Source organism: Mchenga conophoros, linkage group LG16 (assembly GCF_057382185.1).
Source record: "Mchenga conophoros isolate Kocher_MC1m ecotype Shallow Benthic linkage group LG16, M_conophoros_male_GT1.1, whole genome shotgun sequence".
NCBI lineage: Eukaryota > Metazoa > Chordata > Actinopteri > Cichliformes > Cichlidae > Mchenga > Mchenga conophoros.
The window spans coordinates 1,785,947-1,794,185 of record NC_140541.1 but is presented as its reverse complement, the minus strand read 5'-3'; the positions used below and the strand labels follow the sequence as shown (position 1 = coordinate 1,794,185).

Below are 8,239 nucleotides of genomic sequence, written 5' to 3'. Positions count from 1 at the left end.
CAGCTGCCTTTGAACTTGCCTGGCCAGGTCTGAGTCCAGCTTTGCTACTCCTGCCAGGTCACATGACACAGGGGTGTGCTCTGATGTCGGCAGGCAGGTCAGTGGAGCCCTCTGGTGGTGGATATATGGCAGTGAAACAGGAGGAGGCCTGAGAACAGACAGCAGGCTTAACTAGCAGGACAAAGTAGCATGTAGTACTTGAAGGGGTCATCAAAGCCAATCAGCTCTCAGGAAAATGGAACATCACATAAATATTTCTCTTCTTTGATTTTCATCAATGTATTTCCTTTGATAGATTTTCCGTCAACACTTCTGCTTGATTAGAAGCTCATAGGCAGTTCCTGTCACTCTACAATAACACAATGTAAAGGCTGCGCTCTCTGCCCTCCCTAATTTGACATATTTTGTTGTTTTGTGTGTGTGTTTGTCTGTGTGAAGTTTTGATGTGTATGTGAAAAACACAATTTTGAAAACACTGGAAAAAGACCTCAAGACATGTTTTCCTTTACTTTCTATGAAACAACAATTCCCACCAAGGCTTTTCAGTGTGAAATTTAGTGTATAGAAAATACCTGTGCCAGGTTGTCTCCATCTAGTGGTGAACATGGCCTCACCACTACATCAGGTGAGCTTTTCACTGTGCAGTGACACAAAAGTCATTTAACAATTTTAAAAAAAGCAATGTTACAGATTCAGTAAGAACTGAAGTTTATCATAATCCTTCAAGTTTCACTCAGTAACAGCAGCCTTTTAATATTATTGGCTATATTTTAGAGTCACATTTATATGAAATGTCAAACAATCACAGAGTGACACTGAACTAAACAATCAATGCCATGTGAGTTGTTCTTGTTTGTTCTTTATCTCAGATTTATTGTAAGCAGCGGGAGTAGAAGCTAAAGAAAAATAGTAAAGATATGAATGAATCTCTGCTCTTACAGCTTTTATTGTGCCATAATGTCTGCTTTGAAACTGTCCTCTTGCTCGTCTCTTGGATGCTCACCTCTTCTTCACCTGTTCCTTTGACCAAACTGCTGCACTCTCGTTCTCTGCTCTCGCCTCCTCTTCTGGTTATAATTAGATGCAGTCAGCATGTGCCAAACAAACTCCCCCCAAATCGATCATGTTTGATATGATGATGACGTTTTTAACATCTTATTTATGCACTTGTTGGGTGGGAAAGAGTAAACAAAGATGGGGCATAGAAGCAGAACTGAGTCCTACGTGTGGCGGGACAGTAACTGTGTGTGTATATGTAAGCATTTAAACACTGCAGAGAGTCAAATTAACAGTAACACTATTTTGTCTAAGTCCGCCATTGTAGAAATTCATTTCACCGAAACAATAACATGGCGCACAATGTGACAATAAACGTATAAAACACAAATTCTTACCTAGCAGGAGAATAAATAATCAGTATTTTAAGGCTACTGCATGTATAGATGTCACTGCTGGCTCACATAAGCTAGCTCTGAGACCCGCCAGAGTTTACGCCACAGTTGACTGTCGCGAAAGAGTCGTAAATCACCGGCATTGTAAAACTTAAAATGATTCCAGGGCATGTTATAAAACACCCAATAGATGTACTGGATATTAAACGGTATCAAACGACTAAATGAACACAGGGTTACAATTACATGCTCACATCGTCACATCGAGAGTTTATTCATTAATCATCAGAGTTCAACAATGTTACATCCAGTTGAAAACAGCTTCACTAACGCCAGCAAAACAGGCTAACAGTATATAAGAGCACAGAAACAGCCGTGCTTATCAACAGCTCGACATATCCTCAACAACTCACCTCAGTATGTGTAACCCGTTCATGTGTTACGCCTGTTGTTCTTGCGTTGTGTTCTGGCGTGAAAGAAAGAGGCAGGAGACAGTACTGGGTCTTTGGCTCTTTACTGCACATCTGCAACACAGAAATATGTGTCTGATCTGTGTGTGTCACGCGACTGCCAGTACACCTCTCCTCCGGCCATGCTGAAAGCAGCTGTGTCTGCAGCTTCATTAACACTACAATAATATAATGAATCAAATACAACAAATTGTTTTAAAACATTAACTTAAGCTCTCAAAAACAAAAAGCACAAAATAAATAATATGTCACTGAAAAAACATCAAAAACAACTTATAAGAACAATAAACAAAATAATTCAAAAACAAATAAACAGTCAGATAAATACAATTCAATAACCAGGACCCAATATTCTGGTACTTATAGTTCAAACATTATACTTCAGTACAATTATATTAATAACCGCCATCTAACAGGCAGTACAACACTGTACTTATAAAAACAATGAATGAAAGACAGCATCTCCAAAACATAAGAACATCTCCATACCTGCAACACAGAAATATGTGTCTGATCTGTGTGTGTCACGCGACTGCCAGTACACCTCTCCTGACGAAGGAAAAAAGAGTGCATGCTGTTAAAAAAAGACTGCCGCGAGTAGCCGCTAGCAATCAGGCTAACTTAGCATGCTAGCATTTTAGCTGCGTTCTCGGCTAAAACTCATAAGCGTATATTAGTGAACTCCGCCCTCCACAAAACTTATCCCGAATGAGTCTCTTAATGACAAATAAAAACGCGGCGGTTTGGCTGTATTCACATTGCAGCTTGGGATCTGAACAAACTTTAATTAGCTGAGAGCAAAGTGGCAGTGACTTACCTCCGGCCATGCTGAAAGGAGCTGTGACCGGGGCACACATGCACGCGCCTACGTTACCACGCAGCGCACACACACATGAACGCACTATACACATATGCAGCATATTTATATTACTTGGTTTTAGAGTTGGAGTATTTACATATTGATCTGAAATATTTTGCTGCTGAGCAGCAGAGCTCCAAAGCGTCCCCCTGTAACCATGGTTACGCAGATGCATTCCGACTGTCACGTCACCGAGGAGAACCTGTTTCAAATGTATACCTGGATCAACCTGCAATCAGTTTGAAAAGTTTTCTGCTGAGATCCGCAGCTCGACTTCCTGGCACCCCGGGATAAGATGAGTTGCTGTGTTTTTCACGGAGAAAAAATAACGTCAGTGTTAGATGAAAAAAAAAAGATGCAAGCAGAAGAGGACAGCAGATTGAGAAGAGATTTCTTCAAACGGTAAGGAGCTTCTAACAAGTGATATCTGATAAGCTTAAAACTTAAATCTTAAATCTAATGTCCAGATTCATGCTAAACTTTTCTGATTACTCCGTGTATCTGCACCGTTAGACTTTTCATCGCCACTTTACGGTAACATACTGGCGTCACTGCTGCCAGCGTCATATCGTGACGCCGTGTTACGCTAGCTTACCTTTCTGCAGGATGATACCGTTTTTTGCTGGTGTGGTATAATACTCTTGGACAAATTATGGTAACGCACCGTAGCCTTTTTTACGGTATCTCACTGGCGACAGTTATGTCAGTGAGATACCGTTATGTCGTTATGTCGTAAATTACGTCAACAAAGTAACATCATACTGTGATTAATAAATTGGTATACTACCGTTTATTCACGGTATGTCACTGTAAGCCCGCTGCAAGGTAATAAACTGCAATATATTAACCAGTAACTTACCGTTGGTACGCATCATCAGTACCAAAAATATTCATCTCTGCTAGAGGACACCTTGTCCTAACAGGCGGTCATTTACTCTTTTAACAGGTCGTAATTTACCGTAATTTCAGCTAACAGTAACATACTGTAAGAGACTGGAGGGTTCCAAAAAAATTGGATGGATGGACACACACACACACACACACACACACACACACACACACACACACACACACACACAAAATATAATTCATGTGCTTTACACCACTTTATTTCAATTCTGATTTTTCCCTGCTGAAATGCACATTTCCAAAATCAAAAACTGAAAAGAACTGAAAACATATTTTCATTGAGGAAGCACTTGTTTTTACTAAACCATGTAATCCATTATTTTCTCAGATGGTTGTACAAACAATAACAATATTATGTCATATCCATATCATGGTAGACAACACATGCTCAAGTGTTGGGTTTCCTTACTTATATTTTGTAGGGTCTCAAACCTACAATGTGAAGTGCCTTGGCATTCATTTTGTTGGCACCATACAAACAAACTGAATTGTAATGGATATAATATCAAGCCCCACACGTCTGCCTTTATATACACTTTGTCCAAAATACTGGCTCACACGACCAAATCATTGCACAAAACAGGGTCCACAAGGACATGGATGAGCGTGTGTGGTGTGAAGGAACTTGACTGACCTGCACTGAACCCTGATCTTGCTTTGTGGACTGAGTTCATTGATTTGTAGGGTGAGCCAATACATGTGACAATTAAAGTGTAAGTAGCTGAAATAACTTTTAACAAACGGGTAAAAGAAGGTTAGCACTGTTGCCACACAGCAAGAAGGTCCTGAGTTCAATTCCACCATCAGGTCTTTCTGTGTGGAGTTTGCATGTTCTCCCCGTGTTTGCGTGGGTTCTCTCCGGGTACTCCGGCTTCCTCCCACCGTCCAAAGACATGCAGCTTGTGGGGATAGGTTAATTGGATAATACAAATTGCCACTAGGTGTGAATGTGCGAGTGAATGTGAGTGTGAATGGTTGTCTGTCCCTATGTGTTGGCCCTGCGACAGACTGGCGACCTGTCCAGGGTGTACCCCGCCTTTCGCCCTATGACAGCTGGGATAGGCTCCAGCGCCCCCCGCGACCCTGAAAAAGGATAAGCGGAAGTGAATGGATGGATGGATGGGTAAAAGAAGGGAAAAAAATCAAAACTGTTGCACTCAAAAAAACCTATTGGACAGAGACAGCGTCTTGCAAGATGGCGAGAGAGCTTGTCTTCATTGTTGCTCGTCTTGTGTAAATGTCCAGAAAGCATGGGCCATGGATCATCTGTGGAGACATGGGTAACAACACATTGGTCACTTAAATTATACAAGAAATTTACTAATTTCCCTAATTTGAAGTTCTCCACTCAAATTCAGTAAGCCACTGGAGGAAAGTTGTGACATGAGGGTTAATGTGAACAACCTTTCGCTTCACAGTGGTCCCAGTCTTCCTGCTTGTCCCAACCTTGGAGGTACATTTTGTTCCCTCTTCAGGGTTTATCCTTACAAAAAACCTTGCACCCGCTGACTCCTGGTATTCCAGGTTCAATACATAGAATGAACCAAAGAAGACTGACATTGCATCAGCACAGGTGTTCTCTTTGTCCAGCTCAACAATTACACGCCCCTCTGCACTCACCATCCAGCAGGTGGCGGTCATTGAACTTTGTCCTTAAATGTATAGGGGCAACATGTTGTCATTATGCAACATAAAATAATTTCAATACTTCACTTCTTCACACTGTCTAGATAGTCATAAAGCAAATACCTACGTACAGTTAATTATTAATGGCCTTGTGTACATAGGTCCATTTTAACATATTATAATTGTATATAATTGGGAATTATTCTGCACATTAAACACACCTAACAAAGAGTCAGCCCAGTTAAAGTACCGGAGGTGAATCAACTGTATGGTTATTTTGGAGTTTATAGTTTGTGCTGCTGTTAAACTTTACAGTATTGACTTCAGTATTTCTGCTGTTGGTGTAGCTAGACTACTGTTGATCAGTAATATGTAATGTGAAATTTGATATTGTTACTTTGCTGGATTCACTGAGACACATGTCCAACAACCTTGGTTTATAAAGGAAATTACAGAAATTTGAGCTAACAAAACAGAGACTGGATACCTGTGTCCACGAAAAGCTCCTGTGCCAAACAGAAATTTTAATATGGTCTAATCAGCTCTATGTCATAAATGACTTCTTACCAAGCATAATCAGCCTTGGGGTGCTTGGCAGGCTTTTAACATGCAAACTGAACAATATAAATTTGCGTGCACTGAAGCCACAAAATTTAGAAATACACAGTTGCAAAAACTTCAGTGACCAATTACCTTTCCTGAATGACATATTCAATGCAAAAAATAAGAGTATTGTCAATAGGGACCAATTCCCAGTTTTTACATGATCAAAATTATTCACAAAAGGCTTCAATAAACAGAAAATGTGTGCCAACAAGAGAACAGTGCACAAAAATGAAAAGATATTTGAGCTCGACGCTTTAATGGGTTTAACATGACTTAGTCAGCACTCCGCACCGTACAGGTAGTACAAGCACACCTGAAAACACTGACCAGCTAACAGCTTTAAGCATTTGGGCGCAACCTCGGTAGTTCACCGATTCACCTGTTGCAAACGTCCAAGTTTCTATCAAGTCTCATAAATCCATCGGCAAATTACCTAACTAGTCTTTTGAGTCTCCACATTCAGAGATATTGACAATTTGTCTTTAAATGAAAATATCCTGGTAGGGTAGCTTAAAAGTCAAAACAAACAGTACTAAGAACGCATTTCGGACTTCTCTCGAATAAGTGAAAAAAACACTTACCTTCAGACTGATTAGCAGGTTCCGATCCAACTTTAATGTGTCCCATGTCAGTCCGTTTTAGGGAAAAAGTGTTAAGTGGTTTCATTTAATTTTGAGATACTCCCGCATGGACGAGCAGCAATTTGGAGTCTAGCAGAGTTACCACGATTAGCATACGATCTTCAGATATAATCCAATCAACCTTGCATTTAACCCGATTGAACATCCAGTTACCTCTGACTACTTCTAAGTTGCACATGTTAACGGTCTCATCATCACTCTGTGCTGCAGCGAACTGTATCTGTGGCACAGAATATTTGATGGCCATGTCGTTCTCCTGCTTTGCAGCTTTTTTTGAGTCTGAATTGCGGCTTAAACGTGCAAAACTAAGAGAAGCAGATCAATATTTTCTTCTTGTTGTTATTTAATGGTGGTTGGCAACCAGCGAAAGGAGCATTAACCACCTCGAGCACTATTTTCTATCCCCAGTGTTGTTTTGAAAGTGAATACCCAACGTGTGCGTCATACGTCACGTTGTACGTCAGGTGAAGGTGTGGTGTCGGCTATCGCACCTGTCGCATTACAAAGCTTTAAAAACGTAACAATCCAACACAACCCAACGCGCTAAACTGTGATAATGTGTTACATTATCACTGAAGGAAACGGCTTCCAGGGCCTAATCCGTGGATCGGCTTCCTCCGAGGCGTGGACGTCTATCAGCAGAGAATGTACCTTAGTCTGTAACACAGTCAAATATATTCTCAAGTAATATTCAAGCATGCCATTCAGCGTGTTAGTACGAGCTCGGGAGCAGCTTGGGAGAACAAGAAAACAGAGACTGCTTCAGGTTGTCTTCCCAAATTGACTCAACTTTATTCACAAGTACAACAGTTTATATAGAGGGACAAATTCATGAGTCAGCAGATTCTCAGTTTAAACCAGTACAGACCAAGATAAGGGAGCGTCTTTCTGCCCTTGGGTGAAGAAGCATCCTTTGTATAGTGTATCAGTTCAGCTACAATTGTGATTATCTCAGCGACATATTTTCAAGGCACGAAATAAAGAGTTCTTTCATTAGTGAATTCTGAAACAAACCATCTGGCCTTCAACAGGCGTCTCCTAAAAGATTAAGAAACTAATGTAGCTGAGGGAGTGATCTCTGTGGTATTTCAACCTTGTACCAGCCTGTGATTCTCACACATCAATTCTTGGGTCAAAGAGAAAAATAACTAAAACAAAGGGGCCTTATTGAATGACAGAGTTTTCCTGCATAATGTCACTATAAAACAATATCCAGTAAATGCTCCCATGGTACTAAAATACCTAACAGTTCCCCTCTTTTATTATTTTTTTAAAATAATAACTCAAATAGAAAGGAAAAATCACAAATGTAATAACATAATATAAAAAGCAAATCATAAAATGTAATAGTTCACAGCCTAATGTTCAATATACACACCAGGATCATCAGTGGTAACATCTGGCACATCCTCAGGATCAATTTGTGCTAATTGCAAATACATTGAAGTAGCTGTACTAGGTGGGTGTCTTGCCAAGTGGAGCATGAGGTATTGTCAGCAAAATGTGGCTTGTAGAAATGTGAACAGGGTTGCAGTTTACAATACAAAATAGTAAATAAAAATCCTAAGGTTAATGCAGTAGATATGATTAATAATCTAAATATATAAAAAAACACAGTTCTTCAGTCGTCTCCTGGCCTGGTCCCAGGTTCGAGAGACCTAAGCGTCGTGTGATGACAATGGGCATTTCATTTTTTCCATTATCAGGATGAAACGAGTCTATCTTTATCAGGTTAGA

The 8,239-nt window shown here is 40.2% G+C and overlaps 1 long non-coding RNA gene across 2 annotated transcripts; it reads right to left on the bottom strand.

The window, feature by feature from the left end:
* Positions 1-85: 85 nt before the first annotated feature.
* LOC146556061 (uncharacterized) lies at positions 86-2,725 on the bottom strand. Of its 2 annotated transcripts, XR_014888990.1 has the most exons (4): positions 1,805-2,725; positions 1,004-1,067; positions 573-637; positions 86-148 (listed from the first exon to the last, which is right to left on the bottom strand). It is a non-coding gene; the product is annotated as an uncharacterized LOC146556061 (long non-coding RNA). The 2 variants fall into 2 exon arrangements; XR_014888991.1 differs by lacking the exon at positions 1,004-1,067 and having other exon boundaries at positions 89-148.
* Between the last annotated feature and the right edge of the window lie 5,514 nt (positions 2,726-8,239).